Below are 26,574 nucleotides of genomic sequence, written 5' to 3' on the forward strand. Positions count from 1 at the left end.
TGAGAATACAGGGGGGTGTACTTACTTATGCTGAACGCTGTATATATAACGTACTGAGAGTACAGGGGGGTGTACTTATTTATGCTGAACACTGTATGTTTAATGTACTGAGAATACAGGGGGGTGTACTCACTTATGCTGAACGCTGTATATATAACGTACTGAGAGAACCGGGGGGTCTACTTACTTATGCTGAACGCTGTATATACAATGTACTGAGAGTACAGGGGGGTGTACTTACTTATGCTAAATGCTGTATATATAACGTACTGAGAATACAGGCGGGTATACTTACTTATGCTGAACGCTGCATATATAACGTACTGAGAATACAGGGGGGTGTACTTACTTATGCTAAATGCTGTATATATAACGTACTGAGAATACAGGGGGGTGTACTTACTTATGCTGAGCGCTGTATATATAACGTACTGAGAGTACAAGGGGGTGTACTTACTTATGCTAAATGCTGTATATATAACGTACTGAGAATACAGGGGGGTGTACTTACTTATGCTGAACGCTGTATGTATAACGTACTGAGAGTACAGGGGGTGTACTTACTTATGCTGAACGCTGTATGTATAATGTACTGAGAATACAGGGGGGTGTGCTTACTTATGCTAAATGCTGCATATATAACGTACTGAGAATACAGGGGGGTGTACTTACTTATGCTGAGCGCTGTATATATAACGTACTGTGAATACAGGGGGGTGTACTTACTTATGCTGAGCGCTGTATATATAACGTACTGTGAATACAGGGGGGTGTACTTATGCTGAACGCTGTATATATAACGTACTGTGAATACAGGGGGTGTACTTACTTATGCTGAACACTGTATATATAACGTACTGTGAATACAGGGGGGTGTACTTACTTATGCTGAACGCTGTATGTATAACGTACTGAGAATACAGGGGGGTGTACTTATGCTGAACGCTGTATATATAACGTACTGTGAATACAGGGGGTGTACTTACTTATGCTGAACGCTGTATGTATAAAGTACTGTGAAAACAGGGGGGTGTACTTATGCTGAACGCTGTATGTATAACGTACTGTGAATACAGGGGGTGTACTTATGCTGAACGCTGTATGTATAACGTACTGTGAATACAGGGGGGTGTACTTATGCTGAGCGCTGTATGTATAACGTACTGTGAATACAGGGGGTGTACTTACTTATGCTTAACGCTGTATATATAACGTACTGTGAATACAGGGGGGTGTACTTACTTATGCTGATCGCTGTATATATAACGTACTGTGAATACAGGGGGGTGTACTTACTTATGCTGAACGCTGTATATATAACGTACTGTGAATACAGGGGGGTGTACTTACTTATGCTGAACGCTGTATGTATAACGTTCTGTGAATACAGGGGGGTGTACTTACTTATGCTGAACGCTGTATAAATAACGTACTGTGAATACAGGGGGGTGTACTTATGCTGAACGCTGTATATATAACGTACTGTGAATACAGGGGGTGTACTTACTTATGCTGAATGCTGTATGTATAACGTTCTGTGAATACAGGGGGGTGTACTGACTTATGCTGAGCGCTGTATGTAGAATGTACTGTGAATACAGGGGGGTGTACTTATGCTGAACGCTGTATGTATAATGTACTGTGAATACAGGGGGGTGTACTTATGATGAACGCTGTATATATAACGTACTGTGAATACAGGGGGTGTACTTATGCTGAACGCTGTATGTATAATGTACTGTGAATACAGAGGGGTGTACTTACTTATGCTGAACGCTGTATATATAACGTACTGTGAATACAGGGGGGTGTACTTACTTATGCTGAACGCTGTATATATAACGTACTGTGAATACAGGGGGTGTACTTACTTATGCTGAACGCTGTATATATAACGTACTGTGAATACAGGGGGGTGTACTTACTTATGCTGATCGCTGTATATATAACGTACTGTGAATACAGGTGGGTGTACTTACTTATGCTGAACGCTGTATATATAACGTACTGTGAATACAGGGGGGTGTACTTATGCTGAACGCTGTATGTATAACGTTCTGTGAATACAGGGGGGTGTACTTACTAATGCTGAACGCTGTATAAATAACGTACTGTGAATACAGGGGGGTGTACTTACTTATGCTGAACGCTGTATATATAACGTACTGTGAATACAGGGGGTGTACTTACTTATGCTGAATGCTGTATGTATAACGTTCTGTGAATACAGGGGGGTGTACTGACTTATGCTGAGCGCTGTATGTAGAATGTACTGTGAATACAGGGGGGTGTACTTACTTATGCTGAACGCTGTATGTATAATGTACTGTGAATACAGGGGGGTGTACTTACTTATGCTGAACGCTGTATATATAACGTACTGTGAATACAGGGGGTGTACTTACTTATGCTGAGCGCTGTATGTATAATGTACTGTGAATACAGGGGGGTGTACTTACTTATGCTGAACGCTGTATATATAACGTACTGTGAATACAGGGGGGTGTACTTACTTATGCTGAACGCTGTATATATAACGTACTGTGAATACAGGGGGTGTACTTACTTATGCTGAACGCTGTATATATAACGTACTGTGAATACAGGGGGGTGTACTTACTTATGCTGATCGCTGTATATATAACGTACTGTGAATACAGGTGGGTGTACTTACTTATGCTGAACGCTGAATATATAACGTACTGTGAATACAGGGGGGTGTACTTACTTATGCTGAACGCTGTATGCATAACGTTCTGTGAATACAGGGGGGTGTACTTATGCTGAACGCTGTATAAATAACGTACTGTGAATACAGGGGGGTGTACTTATGCTGAACGCTGTATATATAACGTACTGTGAATACAGGGGGTGTACTTACTTATGCTGAATGCTGTATGTATAACGTTCTGTGAATACAGGGGGGTGTACTGACTTATGCTGAGCGCTGTATGTAGAATGTACTGTGAATACAGGGGGGTGTACTTACTTATGCTGAACGCTGTATGTATAATGTACTGTGAATACAGGGGGGTGTACTTACTTATGCTGATCGATGTATATATAAGGTACTGTGAATACAGGTGGGTGTACTTATGCTGAACGCTGTATATATAACGTACTGTGAATACAGGGGGGTGTACTTACTTATGCTGAACGCTGTATGTATAACGTTCTGTGAATACAGGGGGGTGTACTTATGCTGAACGCTGTATAAATGACGTACTGTGAATACAGGGGGGTGTACTTACTTATGCTGAACGCTGTATATATAACGTACTGTGAATACAGGGGGTGTACTTACTTATGCTGAATGTATAACGTTCTGTGAATACAGGGGGGTGTACTGACTTATGCTGAGCGCTGTATGTAGAATGTACTGTGAATACAGGGGGGTGTACTTACTTATGCTGAACGCTGTATATATAACGTACTGTGAATACAGGGGGTGTACTTACTTATGCTGAACGCTGTATGTATAATGTACTGTGAATACAGGGGGGTGTACTTATGCTGAACGCTGTATATATAACGTACTGTGAATACAGGGGGGTGTACTTACTTATGCTGAACGCTGTATATATAACGTACTGTGAATACAGGGGGGTGTACTTATGCTAAATGCTGTATATATAACGTACTGTGAATACAGGGGGTGTACTTATGCTGAACGCTGTATATATAACGTACTGTGAATACAGGGGGGTGTGCTTACTTATGCTGAACGCTGTATATATAACGTACTGTGAATACAGGGGGTGTACTTACTTATGCTGAACGCTGTATATATAACGTACTGTGAATACAGGGGGGTGTACTTACTTATGCTGAACGCTGTATATATAACGTACTGTGAACACAGGGGGGTGTACTTACTTATGCTGAACGCTGTATATATAACGTACTGTGAATACAGGGGGGTGTACTTATGCTGAACGCTGTATATATAACGTACTGTGAATACAGGGGGTGTACTTATTTATGCTGAACGCTGTATGTATAAGGTTCTGTGAATACAGGGGGTGTACTTACTTATGCTGAACGCTGTATGTATAACGTACTGTGAATACAGGGGTGTACTGACTTATGCTGAGCGCTGTATGTATAACGTACTGTGAATACAGGGGGTGTACTGACTTATGCTGAGCACTGTATGTATAACGTACTGTGAATACAGGGGGTGTACTGACTTATGCTGAGCGCTGTATGTATAACGTACTGAGAATACAGGGGGGTGTACTGCCTTATTCTGAGCGCTGTATGTATAACGTTCTGTGAATACAGGGGGTGTACTGACTTATGCTGAGCGCTGTATGTATAACGTACTGAGAATACAGGGGGTGTACTGACTTATGCTGAATGCTGTATATATAACGTACTGTGAATACAGGGGGTGTACTGACTTATGCTGAGCGCTGTATGTATAACGTCCTGTGAATACAGGAGGGTGTAGTGACTTATGCTGAACGCTGTATGTATAACGTACTGTGAATACAGGGGGTGTACTGACTTATGCTGAGCGCTGTATGTATAACGTTCTGTGAATACAGGGGGTGTACTGACTTATGCTGAGCGCTGTATGTATAACGTACTGTGAATATGTGGCACCCCAGGGGTCTGGTCTCCACAGTAATAGCAATGTTATGTCTGAGAGCAGGTGGGAGGTCTCTTGGTCAGGAATCCTATGCTTGCCACACCTCCTGCCCAGTCCTGGGATTGGAAGAACTTCCCCTATATAAAACTGGGGCTGAGGCAGGGTTAGAGAGAAGAGAAGAGAAGAGTTGAGAAGAAGAGAAGCAGCATAGGAAAGAAAGATCAGGAGCTCTGTGGGAGCAGGCTAAAAGGAATCAGGGGCTGGCAGCTGAAGAGCTCGCCCTGATTGAAGAGTTACTACCGGACCCGGAGTCCGAGGCTGTGGGGATTAACCCAGACCCAGCAGCAGAAACCGCCCGGCAGGGGATTTCAGGTCCTCTGGCCAAGAAACCCGAAGGCACGGTCACACGCAAGGGACCAGCACCGCCGTCGTGGAGCGGAAGCCACTAGAAGGCCCCGAGTCACCGGCCATACGGGTGAGCACCACACGGTACACTCAGGGACGTGGGCTACTTTTACCCGCCTCTAGCAAGGTAGCCAGAAGAGTACGATTAGTTGGGGAGGCCTACAACTCCGCCTGGCCAAGGGGGATCCCATCTGCTCAAGGACTGACCAGGCCCCGACCGCTAGCCAGTACTCCGGGAGGGTCTATCTTTGTCACCAGTAAAGACCCTGAACTACACCGCATCGTCTCTGAGTGGTTCCTGCTACCCCCATCATCCACGTCGGCTGCCCTGAGGCCATACCCCTCCCGTTGGGGGTTATACCATCTACGCTGCACTATCCTACCACCGGCCTCAGCGGTCTGCCCTGCAGCGGCAGCTCCATAGCTGCATTCAACGGGTGGCGTAGTCGTCCTACATCTACTGCTAATATACCGCCACTTAGTCTGACTCCCTGGGCACGGACCGGGTCTCCGCCACGAGACTACTACCCCTATCAGGCCCGGCTCCGGGTAGTACCCGCGTGCGCAACGCTACACCAAGTAGGCCCAGGGGTGCGTCAAATACAGGGGGTGTACTGACTTATGCTGAACGCTGTATGTATAACGTCCTGTGAATACAGGGGGTGTACTGACTTATGCTGAGCGCTGTATGTATAACGTCCTGTGAATACAGGGGGGTGTACTTACTTATGCTGAACGCTGTATGTATAACGTTCTGTGAATACAGGGGGTGTACTGACTTATGCTGAGCGCTGTATGTATAACATTCTGTGAATACAGGGGGTGTACTGACTTATGCTGAACGCTGTATGTATAACGTCCTGTGAATACAGGGGGTGTACTGACTTATGCTGAGCGCTGTATGTATAATGTACTGATAATATAGGAGTGTACTAGTGAATGTGTCTCTCTCTTGCTCTCTCTCTTGTCCTGGACATCTTGTCGTCATGGCGCCACACTGAGCATGCTCAGTCTATCGAGGCTTCGGACCGAAACACACATCCCTTGGTTATATTATTATTTCATTTGGTATCATAACATTAGTACATTTCTAGAAACAATTATTCCTTAATAATGTTTGCAGCCGCCCAGATCGTCTTCGAGATATAGCTGATCGATTTGGTGTGGATCATGATGCAATGCTCGACAATGTGTTATATGCCCGAGCTTATACAAGTAAGAGACAATACATGTTTAACCCCTTCACCCCCCAACCCAGTTTTCACCTTCATGACCAGGCCAAATTTTATAATTCTGACCAGTGTCACTTTATATGGTAATAACTCTGGAACGCTTCAATATATCACAGTGATTCTGATATACACTGCTCAAAAAAATAAAGGGAGCACTCAAATAACACATCCTAGATCTGAATGAATGAAATATTCTCATTGAATACTTTGTTCTGTACAAAGTTGAATGTGCTGACAACAAAATCACACAAAAATCATCAATGGAAATCAAATGTATTAACCAATGGAGGCCTGGGTTTGGAGTCACCCCCAAAATAAATTAAAGTGGAAAAACACACTACAGGCTGATCCAACCTTGATGTAATGTCCTTAAAACCAGTCAAAATGAGGCTCAGTATTGTGTGCAACCTCCACGTGCCTGTATGACCTCCCTACAACGCCTGGGCATGCTCCTGATGAGGTTGCGGATGGTCTCCTGTGGGATCTCCTCCAAACCTGGACTAAAGCATCCGCCAACTCCTGGACAGTCTGTGGTGCAACGTGACGTTGGTGGATGGAGTGAGACATGATGTCCCAGATGTGCTCAATCGGATTCAGGTCTGGGGAACGGGCGGGCCAGTCCATAGCTTCAATGCCTTCATCTTGCAGGACCTGCTGACACACTCCGGCCTCATGAGGTCTGGCATTGTCCTGCATTAGGAGGAACCCAGGGCCAACCGCACCAGCATATGGTCTCACAAGAGGTCTGAGGATCTCAACTCAGTACCTAACGGCAGTCAGGCTTCCTCTGGCGAGCACATGGAGGGCTGTCACGTCTGTCACATGTGCTCAGTGTAAACCTGCTTTCATCTGTGAAGAGCACAGGGCGCCAGTGGCGACTTTGCCCATCCTGGTGTTCTGTGGCAAATGCAAAGCGTCCTGCACGGTGTTGGGCTGTGAGCACAACCCCCATCTGTGGACGTCAGGCCCTCATACTGACGCGCCCCTGGGCCTGCTGTGTCGTGCGGCATCGCGCGCACGGGGGCTTACCCGGAGCCGGATCAGATGGGGGTAGTAGTCTCGTGGCGGTGACCCGGTCCGTGCCCAGGGAGTCAAACTGAGCGGCAGTCTTTAGCAGTAGATGTTAGAATGTTCGACTACGCCACCCGTTGAATGCGGCTATGAAGCCGCCGCTGCAGGGCAGACCGCTGAGGCCGGTAGTAAGGTTGTGCAGCGTAGCTGGTAGAACCCCCAACGGGAGGGGTATGACCTCAGGGCAGCAGATGTAGAAGATAGTGGTAGTGAGGGTGCAGCAAGGAAGTTCAGAGACGTGTGGTGCAGTTTCAAGGCTTTTACTCACAGGTGTTGCTCCGGTCACTTCGGCCAAGAGTGACCACCCGAGCCGTGCTGCGTCCACCAGGTGCGGGACTCGGCCAACTCCCAGGCAGTTCCAGAGCGTGGTCCCAAGCTCCCCTCTATTCCTTCCTACGGGCTGTCCTCACCAGGGACCCACCTTTGTCCGGCTCCCTCGGGTCTTTTGGTGGCGAAACCTTTCCCGGCTTCCCTGACCCTATGCGTGGTTTGCCTTCCTGGTGGATATGGTGAGGGGTCGCGCCAAAACTTGTCCACGACCTCCGGTTCCTGGCTAAGGATGTTTAGCCTCTACCAGTTTGGGATCCGGTACCCTCTTCTGCCAACCCTTCACCCGTTAACTTGTTCTCTTGTGGGATCTCAGGGTTCCCTCTATTCTTACGTCTCTGGGCCTTTCTTGGTGTTTCTGTTCCTCCTCTCTGTGCTTCAGGCCTGGCTCTGGAGCTGGGCCCAGACGGAGCCACAGCTCCCCCTCAGCCCTCTCTGGCTGAGCTCCTCTCCGAACAGACCCTCCTCTGAACAGGACCCTGTCTAAAGATGGTGCCCACCTCTTATACTCCCTCTGACACCCGAGCCCAGGTGACTAGCACCCAATGGGCTCCTTCCTATGCCCAGAGTCCCTCCCCTGACTGCTCCTACACTACTGGGATGTTCCTCCCCCCCTCCCACTCCAGCCAGGGACAGACGCTGTCGTACCTGCACATCTATCTGGTGGGAGTACCGTTGTTCTGTCCCCCGGAAATGGGATGAGTGTAGTGCATGCAACTAACTGAGCTCGGTCCCACACTCCATCCTTACCCGGGAGTGGAATACCACACCTCTGGTTTGAGGTGCAATACCCCTGTAGCAGCCGAGTCCTCGGGGTGCTACATTCCCCCCTGGTAAATCACAGCACGTCCTCGGGCTGTAAAAGAACAAAACAAAACATACAAAATTTTTTTAAAGTACACACTAACATATAAAACATTATAAAAAAACATTATCAGAAAATATAACGTTACAGGTAACTTCTTATATTATCATTTTTGCAGTATAAACTTTCAATATAAAACTCTTTTATATAAAACGTTCTTGTTCTTCCGGCCACGGTGCAACTTGTGACCGGGTAAAGTGCAACAGTCACTAGAGAAAAACAGTTCCCCATAAAACCAGAAGGGGGCGCTTTAAGAAGCGCAACTATTTACAGGGTATGGCCGCTCTCAGTCCTCGGCCAGTGGGAATAGGGGAATGGCTGCTCACAGTCCTCAGCCTGGTAAGGGATAGGGGCACACAGGAAACAGTTCCTTTAAACAGTTCCACACTAGTCCCAACGGGGACCACACTTCTCTTAGCAGCATGTCAAATACCCATACGGGTAACTTATTTACATTACTTGGTTTATGCTACTTCCCTTCAGTAGCGGTGTCCTCTCCTTGTCTCCTCCTGAGGGTAGTCTTCAGACCCGTCCGGGTCCTCTTGATCTTCCCCATACTGCAACTCCTCCTCCGTCAACCGGTGCACGTGAAGGGCGTATGGTCCTTTGGCACACTGGTGCCGGGTGAAGGTAACCTCATCACCCGGGTAGAGGTCACGTCCTCGGTGTCCCTCCGGCAGGTGGCTCTCAACATCCCTGCGGGTAACAAAGACATCGCCGGGGGTTCTGTGATCCCGGATAAAGCCCCAGCCGTGCTCCATTTGAAACTTTATTACAGTCCCGGTGGCGCGGGGACCGTGGGCCGCACGGCGGTTTCGTCGGGTCCGGCTTTTCTGCTCCGCGCTTTGGACCTGCAGCCGTTCCTCGCGGATCCGCCTCTCTCGCCGTTCCCTCTGAAAGACTTCCAGTTGTTGTCTGCAACACTCCTCACGTTGGGCTGCGGCCGCCCGTGTCTCTTGGGTGAACCCCATGAGGTTTTCACCGGTGGGGTCCCATGCAAATTGGGCCTCCTCCAGCGGGAGCGGAACAATTTTGGCGGGTGACGGAGCCGGGATCAGAGGCTCACACAGAGGCCATTCCTTTCGGAGTCGGGGGTTAACGTACTCCGGTGGCCAAACGAAAGGCAGCCCGTCCGGGCTAGTATGCTGCGCAAACAGATCTTCGCCCAGGGGCAGCATTGTGGAAGTTGAGGGCACTGGAGGGGCAGCGGCGCCCGGATTCACCAGGCCTTGCGACCAGGCCGGTGGCACTCTGAAGGTGAAAGGTACTGTGGAGACGGCGGCCCCTGGGGTACTCGGCCCTGCGACCAGGCCGGGGGCACTTCCTCTTTTGCCGCACTCAGGGTCAAGGGGCGTGGCGTAACAGAGGGCGTGACCGCGGCTCCTGCCGCTTGAGGCCTAGTTGGAAGCAGCGGCGGTGCGGCAACGGGCGCGGTAAGTGGAACTTCGGGCTCTGCGACGGGGAGCTGGGGCAGGCTTGCGGCTACGGGGCACGGGGTGATGACGTCCCCATTACCTGCTTCCATCTCTGCGGCTCCCTCCGCGGCGTCGTCTCCGGCCTCCGTTCCTCCTGCACCATCCTCAGGGGCAGACACGCTCCACGTTGCGGGTGGCATCCTCTGCTGGCGGGTTCCAGCCTGCTGGACCATCTCTCTCCTCCACTCGGCCAGCGCTTCTTGCTGTACCCGGGCCATCTTCCGGGCCAAGGCCTCCAGCGCGGTCTGTGCACGCTCCCGATTTCTGGGGAGCTGTGCCAGGATCTCCACCAGGCCTTCTGGGGTGGCAGCCTGCAACAGGTTCCGGACCACAGGGTCGGTGCTGATTGACTCTTCCTCCATCTCCGGGTGCGATCTGTCCAGACTCCTCCAGGCCGCACCCATCTTCTTGGTTTTGTTCTGTATCCGCCCCCATTGAGGGTGGTCCCGGGGCAACGTAGTGATTGTCAGTTCCAGGGGCAGCCCTCTCACACTGATGGACATTTCTATCATTGCAGTCTCTGCTGGTGGGGGCGGTTTCCGCTTTTGGAGCCATTCCTGGACCTGGCCCACGATGGGAGGTGGCCTCTTGCCACCCTCTGGCACGCCCATAATGGAGTCCGCTCTGCCAGGGCGGGAAATCGTCTCAGATGGCGGGAATCGTCTCCTTATGGCGGGAAACTCCGTGGATGGCGGGAAAAGGCTGCAGATGGCGGGCAAACGGCGGGAAACGATCCGAGATGGCGTCCGATGGCGGGGACCCTCCGGAATTGGCGGGAGACTCCTTTTTACGGTAAATGTGAACTTTTCTTCAGGCACGCAGTACCCGTCGGTTGCGGGCACGTAATCCTGCCGACTACGCCAAAGTTGACGCGCCCCTGGGCCTGCTGTGTCGTGCGGCATCGCGTGCACGGGGGCTTACCCGGAGCCGGATCAGATGGGGGTAGTAGTCTCGTGGCGGTGACCCGGTCCGTGCCCAGGGTGTCAAACTGAGCGGCAGTCTTTAGCAGTAGATGTTAGAATGTTCGACTACGCCACCCGTTGAATGCGGCTATGAAGCCGCCGCTGCAGGGCAGACCGCTGAGGCCGGTGGTAAGGTTGTGAAGCGTAGCTGGTAGAACCCCCAACGGGAGGGGTATGACCTCAGGGCAGCAGATGTAGAAGATAGTGGTAGTGAGGGTGCAGCAAGGAAGTTCAGAGACGTGTGGTGCAGTTTCAAGGCTTTTACTCACAGGTGTTGCTCCGGTCACTTCGGCCAAGAGTGACCACCCGAGCCGTGCTGCGTCCACCAGGTGCGGGACTCGGCCAACTCCCAGGCAGTTCCAGAGCGTGGTCCCAAGCTCCCCTCTATTCCTTCCTACGGGCCGTCCTCACCAGGGACCCACCTTTGTCCGGCTCCCTCGGGTCTTTTGGTGGCGAAACCTTTCCCGGCTTCCCTGACCCTATGCGTGGTTTGCCTTCCTGGTGGATATGGTGAGGGGTCGCGCCAAAACTTGTCCACGACCTCCGATTCCTGGCTAAGGATGTTTAGCCTCTACCAGTTTGGGATCCGGTACCCTCTTCTGCCAACCCTTCACCCGTTAACTTGTTCTCTTGTGGGATCTCAGGGTTCCCTCTATTCTTATGTCTCTGGGCCTTTCTTGGTGTTTCTGTTCCTCCTCTCTGTGCTTCAGGCCTGGCTCTGGAGCTGGGCCCAGACGGAGCCACAGCTCCCCCTCAGCCCTCTCTGGCTGAGCTCCTCTCCGAACAGACCCTCCTCTGAACAGGACCCTGTCTAAAGATGGTGCCCACCTCTTATACTCCCTCTGACACCCGAGCCCAGGTGACTAGCACCCAATGGGCTCCTTCCTATGCCCAGAGTCCCTCCCCTGACTGCTCCTACACTACTGGGATGTTCCTCCCCCCCTCCCACTCCAGCCAGGGACAGACGCTGTCGTACCTGCACATCTATCTGGTGGGAGTACCGTTGTTCTGTCCCCCGGAAATGGGATGAGTGTAGTGCATGCAACTAACTGAGCTCGGTCCCACACTCCATCCTTACCCGGGAGTGGAATACCACACCTCTGGTTTGAGGTGCAATACCCCTGTAGCAGCCGAGTCCTCGGGGTGCTGCAATACCACCCTCATGGAGTCGGTTTTTAACAGTTTGTGCAGACACATGCACATTTCTGGCCTGCTGGAGGTCATTTTGCAGGGCTCTGGCAGTGCTCCTCCTGTTCCTCCTTGCACAAAGGCAGAGGTAGCGGTCCTGCTGCTGGGTTTTTGCCCTCCTACGGCCCCCTCCACGTCTCCTGGTGTACTAGCCTGTCTCCTGGTAGCGCCTCCAGCCTCTGGACACTACGCTGACAGACACAGCAAACCTTCTTGCCACAGCTTGCATTGATGTGCCATCCTGGATGAGCGGCACTACCTGAGCAACTACTGTGGGTTGTTGAGTCTGTCTCATGCTACCATAGGTGTGAAAGCTCATCCAACATTCAAAGGTGACCAAAACATCAGCCAGAAAGCATTGGTACTGAGATGTGGTCTGTGGTCCCCACCTGCAGAACCACTCCTTTATTGAGGAGTGGTTCTGCAGGTGATAATTGCCAATAATTTCCATCTATTGTCTATTCCATTTGCACAACAGCATGTGAAATTGATTGTCAATCAGTTTTGCTTCCTAAGTGGACAGTTTGATTTCACAGAAGTTTGATTTACTTGGAGTTATATTCTGTTGTTTAAGTGTTCCCTTTATTTTTTTGAGCAGTGTATATGCTAGTTTTCTCGTGACAGTGTACTTCGTGATAGTGGTAAAATTTGTTCAATATGACTTGCGTTTATTTTTGAAAATATTGGAAATTTGGCGAAAATGCTGAAAATGTAGCAATTTTCAAACTTTTAATTCTTATGCCCTTAAACCAGAGTTATGTCACACAAAATAGTTAATAAATAACATTTACCACATGTCTACTTTACGTATGCATCATTTTTTAAACATAATTTTTTTGTTAAGAAGTTAGAAGGGTTAAAAGTTGATCTGCAATTTCTCATTTTTCCAACAAAATTTACAAAACCATTTTTTAGGGACCACATTTGAAGTGACATTAGGGGGCCTATATGACAGAAAATATCCAAAAGTGACACTATTCTAAAAACGGCAACCCTCAAAGTCCTCAAACCACATTCAAGAAGTTTATTAACCCTACAGGTGCTTCACAGGAATTAATGCAACGTGGAAGGAAAAAAAAAATGAACATTTTACTTTTTTTTCACAAAAATTTTCCTTTATCCTCATTTTTTTTTATTTTCACAATGGTAGTAGGAGAAAGTGAACTCCAAAATTTGTTCAATTTCTCCTGAGTACGCATATACCCCATATGGGGAGGAAAACTACTGTTTGGACGCATGGCAGGGCTCGGAAGGGGAGGAGTTCCGTTTGACTTTTTGAATGCAAAAATGGCTGGTATCAGCAGTGGACGCCATCTTGCGTTTGGAGAGCCCCCAATGTGCCTAAACAGTGGAAACCTCTCACAAGTGACCCCATTTAGGAAACTAGACCCCTCAGGGAATTTATCTAGATGGGCAGTGAGTGCCTTGAACCCCGAGGTGCTTCACAAAAGTTTATAACGTTGAGCCGAGAAAATGAAAACTCATATTTTTCCCACAAAAACTTTTTTTAGCCTCAATTTTTTGATTTTCGCAAGGGTAATAGGAGAAATTGCACCAATTTGTTGAACAATTTCTCCTGAGTACGTTGATACCCCATATGTGTTGGAAAATTACTGTTTGGGTGCACGGCAGGGCTCGGAAGGGAAGGAGCACTGTTTAACTGTCACGCCAGGTATGAGTGCAACACAGAATCACTCCAGGTGTGAGTGCAACACAAGGGCGAAAGGGAGCCCAAACACTAGGGAAAGGGAGAAGTGGTGACCTCCTAAACTGTACTAGCGTCACCCTGACTTCCCCTAATGTCCCTATATAGCCTCTTTAGCTGTCGCCGATCACGTGCCTTGCCCTACTATCTCTGGCGTAAGGCTATAGCTGGGGAAGGAAGGAGATGAGCACTAGTCAACCTCTGCTAGCACTCTAAAGACAAAAGGGGAAGACAACACAGGGGAATTACAATAGCTTTAGAAGAAACTCCAACAGGGCACACGGCCTCAAGACTCCAAAGAGGACGTGATGCTACTTCAGCCAAATTCCAAGTAGGAATGAGTATAACTGCCCACCTGGAGAGACCAGATATATATATATATATATATATACACACCCAGGCCAGAGGGAGGTAGTCGCTGGGTCTGCAATGCAAAATGTGGAGACCTCCTACAAGCCACTTCAGGACGACTGTCTATCACCTCTGACACACCCGTGACAGTACCCCCCCCATCTACATGTGGCTTCTGGACACTCAGGTTCGGGGTTCCCAGGAAAAGAGGTGTGAAAAGAGCAAACCAATTTGGGAGCGTTCACCTCTGACGCTGAAACCCACGTCCTCTCCACTAGACCATAGCCTTTTCAGTGCACCAAGTATTGCAGAGAACGATGTTGGAGACGAGAATCTGCTATCCTTAATCTCGAGCTCCAAATTACCATCAACCATTACTGGGGGCGGTGATAGAGGTGAGGGCTCAAGGGGCTCTACGTACCTTTTGAGTAAGGACCTGTCGAACACATTGTGAATCTTAAAGGCCCGAGGAAGTTCAAGACGAAACGCTGCTGGGTTAATGACGGCGGTAATTTTATAGGGACCAATAAACCTAGGTCCCAGCTTCCAGGAAGGAACTTTCAATCTTATATTCTACATAAAGTCATTCCATTTGGAATCTGTTGCCCATCTACAGAATTCCGAACTGTATGTTTCCAATGACCGAATCCCCTGCTGAAGGTGACGTAGCTTAGACTCAGCCAAGGCGACTCGGTCAGGGTCATCAGAGATAAGGGCAAGAGCTCCAAAAAAAACCTCCACAGATTGGAGACAAACTGTCCTGCGGTAATGAAAACGCCCATGACTGAGGATCGCCCTGCAGTAGAGAGATCACAATATCAACCCGTTGCTCCTCATTACCGGAGGAGTAGGGACGAAGTTTTAAGTACAATTTGCATGCCTCGTTAAACACAAAAAACTTGTCCCTACCTCCTGAAAATCTGTCCGGGAGGGCAATCTTGGTTTCAGACTGGACAGGTCTACCAGCAGAAACCCCTACATTGGCGGCCTGTAACCGGTGATACTGCTGCTGAACCTCATGTGCAGCAGGCCTTCATGGTGGTAAAATAGCTGCTAGGAAACCACTGCTAAGGACAGGCAACAAGCAGAAGAGACTTGTTTGGGCTAAAGAACACAAGGAATGGACATTAGACCAGTGGAAATCTGTGCTTTGGTCTGATGAGTCCAAATTTGAGATCTTTGGTTCCAACCACCGTGTCTATTTGCGACGCAGAAAAGGTGAACGGATGGACTCTACATGCCTGGTTCCCACCGTGAAGCATGGAGGAGGAGGTGTGATGGTGTGGGGGTGCTTTGCTGGTGACACTGTTGGGGATTTATTCAAAATTGAAGGCATACTGAACCCGCATGGTTACCACAGCATCTTGCAGCGGCATGCTATTGCATCCGGTTGGCATTTAGTTGGACCATCATTTATTTTTCAACAGGACAATGACCCCAAACACACCTCCAGGCTATGTAAGGGCTATTTGACCAAGAAGGAGTGGTTTGGGGTGAGCTGGACCGCAGAATGAAGGCAAAAGGTATTGGCACTGTTTGAAAAATCATGTGATGTTTTTCTAATTCGTGTAATTAACAGCACCTGTAACTTACCTGTGGCACTTAACAGGTGTTGGCAATAATTAAATCACACTTGCATTCCAGTTAACATGGATTAAAGTTGACTCAACCTCTGTCCTGTGTCATTGTGTGTACCACATTGAGCATGGAGAAAATAAAGAAGACCAAAGAACTGTCTGATGACTTGAGAAACCAAATTGTGAGGAAGCATGAGCAATCTCAAGGCTACAAGTCCATCTCCAAAGACCTGAATGTTCCTGTGTCTTCCGTGCGCAGTGTCATCAAGAAGTTTAAAGCCCATGGCACTGTGGCTAACCTCCCTAGACGTTGAGGTAAAAGAAAAATTTACGAGAGATTTCAACGCAAGATTGTGCGGATGGTGGATAAAGAACCTCGACTAACATCCAAACAAGTTCAAGCTGCCCTGCAGTCCGAGGGTACAACAGTGTCAACCCGTACTATCCGTCAGCGTCTGAATGAAAAGGGACTGTATGGTAGGATACCCAGGAAGACCTCACTTCTTACCCTGAGAAATAAAAAAGCCAGGCTGGAGTTTGCCAAAACTTACCTGAGAAAGCCTAAAACGTTTTGGAAGAATGTTCTCTGGTCAGATGAGACAAAAGTAGAGCTTTTTGGCAAAAAGCATCAACATAGAGTGTACAGGAAAAAAAAAGAGGCATTCAAAGAAAAGAACACGGTACTTACAGTCAAACATGGCGGAGGTTCCTTGATGTTTTGGGGTTGCTTTGCTGCCTCTGGCACTGGACTGCTTGGCCCTGTGCATGGCATTATGAAGTCTGAAGACCACCAACAAATTTTGCAGCATAATGTAGGGCCCAGTGTGAGAAAGCTGGGTCTCCCTCAGAGGTCATAGGTCTTCCAGCAGGACAATGACCCAAAACACACTTCCAAAAGCACTATAAAATGGTTTGAGAGAAAGCACTGGAGACTTCTAAGGTGGCCAGCAATGAGTCCAGACCTGAATCCCATAGAACACCTGTGGAGAGATCTCAAAATGGTAGTTTGGAGAAGGCACCCTTCAAATATCAGGGACCTGGAGCAGTTTGCCAAAGAAGAATGGTCTACAATTCCAGCAGAGCATTGTAAGAAACTCATTGATGGTTACCGGAAGCGGTTGTTCGCAGTTATTTTGGCTAAAGGTTGTGCAACCAAGTATTAGGCTGAGGGTGCCAATACTTTTGTCTGGCCCATTTTTGGAGTTTTGTGTGAAATGATCAATGATTTGATTTTTGCTTCATTCTCTTTTGTGTTTTTTCCTTGCAAGCAAATTAAATGAAGATAATAATACCAAAGAATTTGTGATTGCAATCATTTTCAGGAAGATACTGAGTATTATCTGACAGAATTGCAGGGGTGCCAATACTTTTGGCCACCACTGTAAGACATATTTTCAGTTGTTTCACACTTTTTTGTTAAGTATATAATTCCATATGTGTTAATTCATAGTTTTGATGCCTTCAGTGTGAATGTACAATTTTCATAGTCAAGAAAATACAGAAAAATCTTTAAATGAGAAGGTGTGTCCAAACTTTTGGTCTGTACTGTATATAAAAAAAATGAAAAAGTAATCCAATAAAATAAAAATACTGTACCCATAAATAAATATTATAAAAAAAAAACCAAAACAATAAAAGTACACATATTTGGTATCACCACGTCCATAACGACCTGACCTATAAAACTGTCCCACTAGTTAACCTATTTAGTGAACATGGTAAAGAAAAAAGGAAGCAAAAAACGATGCTTTATCATACCGCCAAACAAAAAATGGAATAAAATGTAATCAAAAATACGAATGTAAATAAAAATGGTACCGCTGAAAACGTCATCTTATCCCGCAAAAAACAAGCTGCCATATAGCTCCATCAGCCAAAAAGTAAAAGTTATAGCTCTCAGAATAAAGCAATGCAAAAAATTATTTTTTCTATAATATAGTTTTTATTGTATAAAAGCGTCAAAACATAAAAAAACTATATAAATATGGTACCACTGTAAACTTACTGACCCGAAGAATAATGCTGCCTCATCAATTTTACCACACACGGAACGGCATCACGGTTGTGCTAGGGTTAGGGTTGTGCTAAGGTTGTGTTGGGGTTAGGATTTTTTCAAATGTAAAGAAAAAAATGACAATATGGCGACTAGTGTTGAGTGCAAGTGCTCACTACTTGAGTTTGCATCGGGTGCTCGGGTATGCACTGAGTATCGCAGATGCTCGAGTGACATGCTCGAGTCTCCGCCCCATATGTTTCGTGGCTGTTATACAACCATAAAAAGACGCGGGGATTGCCTGCCATGCATGGGAAATCCCCGCATGTTGTTTTTTTTTGGGTGTCTAACAACCGTGAAACATGCAGGGCGGAGACTCGAGCATGTCACTCCAGCACCCGCAATACTTGGTGCATACCCGAGTACCCGATGCAAGCTCAAGTAGCGAGTATTTGCTTTCATTCATTTTATTCAATATGATGACCTAATGTTATCAAATTCTGTGTCGTACCTCTGGGTTTAAAATGTTCATTATACCCCTTGATAAAATCCTTGAGAGGTCTAGTTTCCAAAATGGGGTCACTTGTGGGGGGTTTGCACTGTTTAGGCGCATCGGGGGCTCTCCAGATGCAACGTGTCGTCCGCTCTCAATTCCAGCCAATTTTGTGTTCAAAAAGTCAGTGCTCCTTCCCTTCTGAACCCTGCCGTGCGCTTAAACAATAGTTTTTCCCCACATATTGGGTATTGGCGTACTCAGGAGAAATTGCACAATAAATTATATGGTGCAATTTCTCCTGTTACCCCTATGAAAATGCAAAATTGGGGACTGAAAAACATTTTTGTGGGAAAAATGTGAAAATTTTATTTTTACGGCTGAATGTGAAGCACCTGGGGGTTCAAGGAGCTCACTACCATCTAGATAAGTTCTCTGAGGGGTCTAGTTTCCAAAATGGTGTCACTTGTGTGGGGTTTCCACTGTTTAAGCACATCAGGTGCTCCCCAAACGCGACTTGGCGTCGGCTAATTATTCAATCAAATTTTACATTCAAAAAGTCAAATGGCGCTCTTTCCGAACTCTGCCGTGCGCCCAAACAGTGGTTTTCTCCCACATGTGGGGTATCGGCTTCCTCAGGAGATATTGCTCAACAAATTTGGGGTCCATTTTTTTCCTGTTACCCTTGCAAAAGTAAAAAAATTGGGTCAAAAATAACATTTTTTTGTGAAAATTTTTTCTCCTTCCCCCATGATGGCACCATGGAGAGAAAGGGAATCCGCCCTTAAAGAACAGGAAACCTACAGATAAAAAGGGCGGTACCTCTCTTCCTCATCAGTTGGTTTCCTGTCCTTGACGGGGACCTACAGCTTTCTAAGAAGAAAGAAGAATCATGAAATGACATACCAGCCCCGGCCAGTCTGGCTCAGGCAGCGGGGGTTCCCTGCCTCAGCTGGCACGGTGTCCTGAAGCGCCACCACTGAGGTCAGTGGGCCTCCAGGGTGGCAGGGAGACGCGGCGCAGAAGAAGGCTGAAGCCGCTGCGTTCTCTGGTGGTGTTGGGTGCCCAGGGCGGTGAGTAGGCCTGGGACTTCTGGGTCCCATTACGCAGAAGCGCGCTCGCCGAGCGCCTCCCCGTGACGCGTGCCCTGATGCACCACTGGGGAGTTGGCGTGACTGGGCGCGCGCTTGCTGGGCGCCTCCCCCTGACACTAGCCGCAAGGCTGGGTGCGCACACCGGACGTGCCGCGTGCCGCGGTGCATCTCTGGGAGCGGCGCATCTGAACGCAGGCACGGGATCCCTGGACACATTGCACCCACCGCCCAACCTGGAGAATAGCAGCAGGGGGGCGTCCCCCATACTGGAGAGGTGCGCGCCCATATCCCCCAGGGGGAGGGTGCAGCACACAAAGGCCCCACGGCTGGCTGATGGGAAATTCAAGCCAGGTGAGGAGGGGTGGAGCCCTATAGGGGTTTAAATACTGGGGTTAAGCACTGGGAAAGTTCTTCCTTAGCACACTCTGGCACTAGCTATGAGCGAGCAGGAGCTAGAGGAGGTGCAGTCCCTGCATCCCCACTCACCTCCACCACCGCAACAAGGGAAGCGTGCCAAAGGAACCCCCAGTGACCCTTCACTCCAGCACGGCCAAGGTAACAGCGGAAGCGGGCGTTCCGGCAGGTCTTCGCAACGCGGCAAGGACTCCAGTGGGGCATCAACCTCGAGGAAAAACCCATCTACAGGAACGAGTTCCTCTCCAAATCCGGCACTCCCTCTTACAGCAGGATGGTAAGTGATCTTTGTGAAAGCTCACTTTACAATTTGGGCCCCTTCTTTTTCCTCTCTCATCAGGGCAGGAAGAGTACGGGCAAGTCCAAACACACATGGGAGAAGAGACTATACAGCTCTTGTAATGAACAGACAATTTGCGAGGAGACCCCTAAGTTCGCCTCAGAGCTCAGATCCTTGATTAAATCCCAGGTAGAAAATACTTTCAAGTCCCTGCAGAAGGGGGGGGTGGGAAACAGGAGAAAACCCGCAATCTGTCCCCGGTATCAGGATCTAGCAGTTTGGATGGAGAGGGGGTAGACACAGATTCGTCCTTCTTATCTTTATCCTCATCATCTTCCGGGGGTGGAGGGGGACGTAGCTGTTTTCCTATAGAGGCTACAGACAATTTAATTAAAGCAGTTAGGTCCACCATGGGGTTGGTAGATCCTCGCCCCAAGAGATCGGTCCAGGACATGATGTTCAGTGGCCTTGAACAAAAGAAAAGAAGATCTTTCCCTCTCAATGATAAAGTCCACTCCCTGATTAAAAGAGAATGGAAAAAGACGGAAAGAAAGGGCCTGTTGTCCCCAAAGAGGAAATACCCTTTTGAGGACCCGCTATGTTCATTCTGGGGAAAAGCAGCAAAATTAGATGTGGCAAAAGCTAAAGCCTCTAAAAAATTTTCCCTGCCGTTTGAGGACATGGGGGTACTAAAAGACCCAATGGATAAGGAGGTCGCAGGGGGAGGGTTAAAACCCGCAGTTGCAGACACATATACAGCCAGATCATTAATGGTCTGGCTAGACCAACTAGAGGCACAACTTAAAAACAAAACATCCAGGGATAACTTATTAGGCTCCATCCCAGTAATGAAGGGCGCAGCAGCATTTTTGGCTGATGCGTCAGCTGACTCTGTTAGGCTGGCAGCCAGAGCAGCGGGCTTCTCTAATGCAGCCAGATGGGCCCGATGGCTTAAATGCCACCAAACAAAATTAAAGCTGTGTTCCATTCCTTGTGAGGGTGAGTTCCTATTTGGACCTACTCCCTACTCTTGATGATATTCTCAACAAGGCTGGGGATAACAAGAAACGTTTCCCTGTCCTCTCCAGTACTTCATACAGGGAAGCCCTTTCGGAGCAGAAAATTTATACGCTGGAAACCCCCCAAAGACCAGGATAGGTAGGAGGATAGGAAGAAAAAAACTAAAGGATTTATGTTTAACAGACCCCCCCCCCCCCCCCCCAGTGACAATACAGAAAACCCACCCAATAAGGATCAGCCCCAGGTGTGGGGGAGACTTCTTCTTTTCCTCCCAGACTGGGAAAAGATATCAAACAGCTCTTGGATTTTAGACCTGATAAAAACAGGTCTAAAATTTCAGTTTCACTCCATTCCCAGACCAAACTTTGTCATAACCCCCAAGAGGTCATCAGAAGTAGAAAAATCAGCACTAGAACAAGAAATCCTAGGTCTAATAGAAAGAGCCGTCCTTCAAGAAGTCTCTGCCCAGGAGAAAGGCGAAGAATTCTACTCCCCTCTGTTCCTAAGGAAAAAACTGGACGGGACTTTCAGAACAATTGTAAACCTGAAGAAATTGAACACATTTCTGAAGGTTCAAACCTTCAAGATGGAGTCAAAATCGTCAGTAAAACTGTTATTCCCAGGCTGTTTTATGGCTATCCTGGATCTGAAGGACGCCTATTATCACGTCCCCATACACAGAAATTACCTGAAATTCCTAAGGGTAGCAATATCGATAAAGGGAATAGTCAAACACTACCAGTATACGGCCCTCCCATTCGGTCTAGCTATAGCCCCAAGGGTTTTCACAAAAATAGTGGCGGAGGTAATGGCCCATCTAAGGGAGCAAAACATTCTGATTACCCCTTACCTGGATGATTTGCTGAGGCAACTCTTTCAATCATTGCAAGGACCAACTGGCAAGGGTCATAGATTCCTTGACGAATTTAGGCTGGCTTCTCAACCTAAAAAAGTCCAAGTTGGAGCTGGACCAAGTACAAGAGTATCTAGGCATTTTATTAGATTCGAGGAATCAGGAGTGCCGTCTCCCGGCAGGGAATATTCAGAAAATGATAGCTCGGATATCTCAAGTAAAGGACCACCCCTCTATGACTCTGCGAAAAGCAATGTCCCTTCTAGGTTCCATGACAGCCTGTATTCCGGGGGTCCGTTGGGCCCAGGTACCTACCAGGGACTTACAGTGGGAAATCTTGGGGGCAGAGAAATCGCTAAAAGGGCACTTAGAAGGTCAGCTAACTTTGTCATCAATAACCTTAGTCTCCCTAAGATGGTGGGTGGAGGTGGACAATTTAACCCAAGGCGTTCCATGGACAATCTCAGTCTCGCAGGTTCTGACTACAGATGCAAGCCCCAGGGGGTGGGGGGCTCACCTAAACGACCAAATAGCTCAAGGGGTCAGGACAAAGGGCTTAAAAGGTGTATCCTCCAACATGAAGGAACTTCTAGCAGTAAAATTCACCCTCTCAAAATTTCTAAACACTCTACAGGGACACCATGTAAGAGTGTTCTCGGACAACAGGGTAGTAGTAGTAGTAAATCACCAGGAGGGGACCCAGTCCCATTCTCTACTACAAGTAACAAAATCCATCCTCCAGTTAGCCGAGAACAATTTGGGGTCTCTGTCTGCACTCCACATAAAAGGAACAGAAAATCTCACAGCAGACTTCCTGAGCCGAACCCAGCTGAAACAGGGCAAATGGGAGCTGAATCAGTTAGTGTTCAACTAACTCACGAAAATGTGTGGATACCCTTTCATAGACCTATTCGCCAACTGGCAGAACAAAAAAGTAGACATATTCTGCTCAATAAACACCAAGGGGATCCCAGCAGCACTAGATGCATTTACAATCCCATGGAAGCACCAGCTAGCCTATGCCTTTCCCCTGATCGCACTTATTCCGGAAGTTCTGAGGAAAGTCAGGGAAGACAGGGCAAACGTAATTTTGATAGCCCCCTTCTGGCCAAAGAGGCCCTGGTTTTCCTGGCTGAGGATAATGTCCACCTCCGACCACTGGGTTCTTCCGGAAATCCCGGATCTCCTTTTCCAGGGACCGGTCCTCTATCCTCAGGTAGCAAATCTACACATGACAGCCTGGATTTTGAGAGGGCGCTCTTAAGGGATAGAGGTTTTTCCCCAAATTTGATCTCCACTCTACCACAGAGTAGGAAACCCGTAACTACCAGACTTTACGGTAAAACCAGGAAAAAATTCCTCTTATATTCAGGTTCTAAGGTACAAGGGGAAGTCCCCATTACTTCCATCTTAGAGTTCCTACAAAGGGGGTTAGAACGGGGTCTGGCCACAAGCACACTCAAAGTTCAAGTTGCGGAATTAGGAGCCCTATACAACTGCGACCTGGCCAGAAATAGGTGGATATCTAGATTCATCAAGGCTTCATCCAGTTCTAGGCCCATCCCCTCCCGGAATACTCCTCCTTGGGACTTAAACTTAGTCCTTACAACCCTAACCAAACATCCCTTCAAACCTTTAGCGGATGCATCTCTAAAAACCCTATCTCTTAAGACGTCACTCTTAGTAGCTTTCACATCGGCACGAAGAGTTAGCGACATACAAGTTCATCAGCATGGCTCCCCTTCATTCAAATCCCAGAGGACAGGGTGACACTTAGGACTGACCCAGCATACCTTCCTAAGGTGGAATCACACTTTCATAGATCGCACGGGAGAGTAGGAAGGATAAGGCTCTCTTTTGTGTGCTTCCAGGGACCTCTGAAGGGACAAAAAGCTTCCAAGGGAACACTGGCAAGATGGATAAGAGACGCCATCTCCCTGGCATACTCGTCAAGCGGGGAAACCGGGCCGGAGAATCTAAAAGCTCACTCGACAAGGGCAGTAGCAGCCTCCTGGGTGGGAAAAGCCGGTGCTTCAATAGAACAGATATGTGGAGCTGCAACCTGGTCTTCCCCCTCTACATTCTTCCAAAGGCGGTGAAGGTAGAGATATACGTCCACGCCGCTGAAAAATCCTCAAATCAGGAACATATAATAAAATCCTTGTTTATTGGTAAATGCCTACGCGTTTCTGGGTGTTCCACACCCCTTCATCAGGGCACCAACAGATATATCAATGCATGCACTGAAACACTCCATTTATATACAGACATAAAGTGAAAAAAAAAAAAAGTTGTGTTCAAAAAGGAAGAGCAGAAAAAAAACAAAAAAAACAACATAACCTTTGCACCTGAGGCCGTGTGCAAAAACCTTCAACAAAACTTTATCAATGAGTGTCACCAATATAAAAAGTGAGTATAAAAAACATGTATTAAGACACGTATTACAAATAATGTAGTGTAGAGATGTATAAATAATCAATATACAGAATAGTCAAATGTATCAGTCAAATGGAGTAAATACATGAAAGGAATATTACTTACTAATAAGTAAGCGTTCACATTAGGTAAGAACAATATAAATATATATATAACATTAAAATCTCTAATGAGAATACACCCATCAGCTGTCGTTCCATAAAGGGAGATGGAAAACGAAGGAACAAAATAAAAATAAATATAAAAAGTACCCCCATGTAGAAAATAGCCCGTAATAACCTCTGTCAACGGAGGTAGTGAATCACCTGACGTGCGGTGGTGTAGAAGGAGTGAGGTGTGTCTACCTGTTTGTGTATCTCCTTTATCTGTGCCACAGCCTTTGCACTACATCGTGGTGTTTTCTTTAGGTCCTATTACTACACATTAAGTCTCTATGTCACTACATGATATATGTCAGATAACCTGTTCCTTGTACCATTCCTCCGTTGATAGAGGTTATTACGGGCTATTTTCTACATGGGGGTACTATTTATTTTTATTTTGTTCCTTCGTTTTCCATCTCCCTTTATGGAACGACAGCTGATGGGTGTATTCTCATTAGAGATTTTAATGTTATATATATATTTATATTGTTCTTACCTAATGTGAACGCTTACTTATTAGTAAGTAATATTCCTTTCATGTATTTACTCCATTTGACTGATACATTTGACTATTCTGTATATTGATTATTTATACATCTCTACACTACATTATTTGTAATACGTGTCTTAATACATGTTTTTTATACTCACTTTTTATATTGGTGACACTCATTGATAAAGTTTTGTTGAAGGTTTTTGCACACGGCCTCAGGTGCAAAGGTTATGTTGTTTTTTTTTTGTTTTTTTTCTGCTCTTCCTTTTTGAACACAACTTTTTTTTTTCACTTTATGTCTGTATATAAATGGAGTGTTTCAGTGCATGCATTGATATATCTGTTGGTGCCCTGATGAAGGGGTGTGGAACACCCAGAAACGCGTAGGCATTTACCAATAAACAAGGATTTTATTATATGTTCCTGATTTGAGGATTTTTCAGCGGCGCGGATGTATATCTCTACCTTCACCGCCTTTGGATTTATTCTGGTCCTGTGGGACACCTATTGGAGATCCGCTGCAGCTGCCTTTTATATGTTATGGTAGTTGTGTCCTCACACAACCTAACCAGGTGAGAACCACCTTTTTACTATTATTCCCTATGTCTACAGGTGTAACCCTATTGGGCTTGCGCTCTCTCTCTCTTTGTATTCCCTCTACATTCTTTAAACACTACCAGCTGGATCTAACACCTTCTTCAGACCTTACTTTTGGTAGAAGGGTTCTGGAAGTGGTGGTGCCTCCCTAAACGACACCTCTCTGCAATTCTCTCTATGGTGCCCTCATGGGGGAAGGAGAAAGACGTAGTTACTTACCGGTAATGGGATTTCTCGTACATTCCCTCCCTTCATGCATGGGTGTACACACTTATCTGTTACTTATATGTAGTCAGAGGTGTGCCTGGTAAACTCCTTAAAAATTTTACATTTTGTTACTAACCTGGGGTCCTCTCTGTGCTCTGTAAACAACTGATGAGGGAGAGAGGTGCCGCCCTTTTAATCTGTAGGTTTCCTGTCCTTGAAGGGCAGATCCCATCTCTCTCCGTGGTGCCGTCATGGGCTCTGAGAAATGCCGTTATCGGTAAGTGACTACGTATTATTTTTTTTCCACATTACAAAAATTCCTGTGAAGCACCTGAAGGGTTAATAAACTTCTCGATTGTGGTATGAGCACCTTGAGGGGTGCAGTTTTTAGAATGGTGTCACTTTTGGGTATTTTCTGTCTTAAAGGCCCCTCAAAGTCTCTTCAAATGTGACGTGGTCCCTAAAAAAATGAGAAATCGCTAGTCAACTTTTAACCCTTATAACTTACTAACAATAAAAACTTTTGGTTCCAAAAATGTGCTGATGTAACGTAAACCTGTGGGAAATGTTATTTATTAACTATTTTGTGTGACATATCTCTCTAATTTAACGACATGAAAATTGCAAAATTTTCACAATTTTCACCAAATTGCCGTTTTTTTTTCACAAATAAACACAAGTCATATCGAAGAAAGTTTACCACTATCGTGAAGTACAATATGTCACAAAAAAGCAATCTCAGAATCAGTGGGATCCGTTGAAGCGTTCCAGAGTTATTACTTCATAAAGTGACAGTGGT

The 26,574-nt window shown here is 47.0% G+C and overlaps 1 pseudogene; it reads left to right on the forward strand.

Moving 5' to 3' along the window:
• The window catches only part of LOC141157732 (meiotic recombination protein DMC1/LIM15 homolog), a 207,760-nt pseudogene that overhangs the window by 134,646 nt on the left and 46,540 nt on the right, over positions 1 to 26,574 (forward strand).

This window comes from Phyllobates terribilis, unplaced genomic scaffold (assembly GCF_046119375.1).
Source record: "Phyllobates terribilis strain yellow unplaced genomic scaffold, ASM4611937v1 Scaffold_8__6_contigs__length_399053987, whole genome shotgun sequence".
NCBI classification, from domain to species: Eukaryota; Metazoa; Chordata; class Amphibia; order Anura; family Dendrobatidae; genus Phyllobates; species Phyllobates terribilis.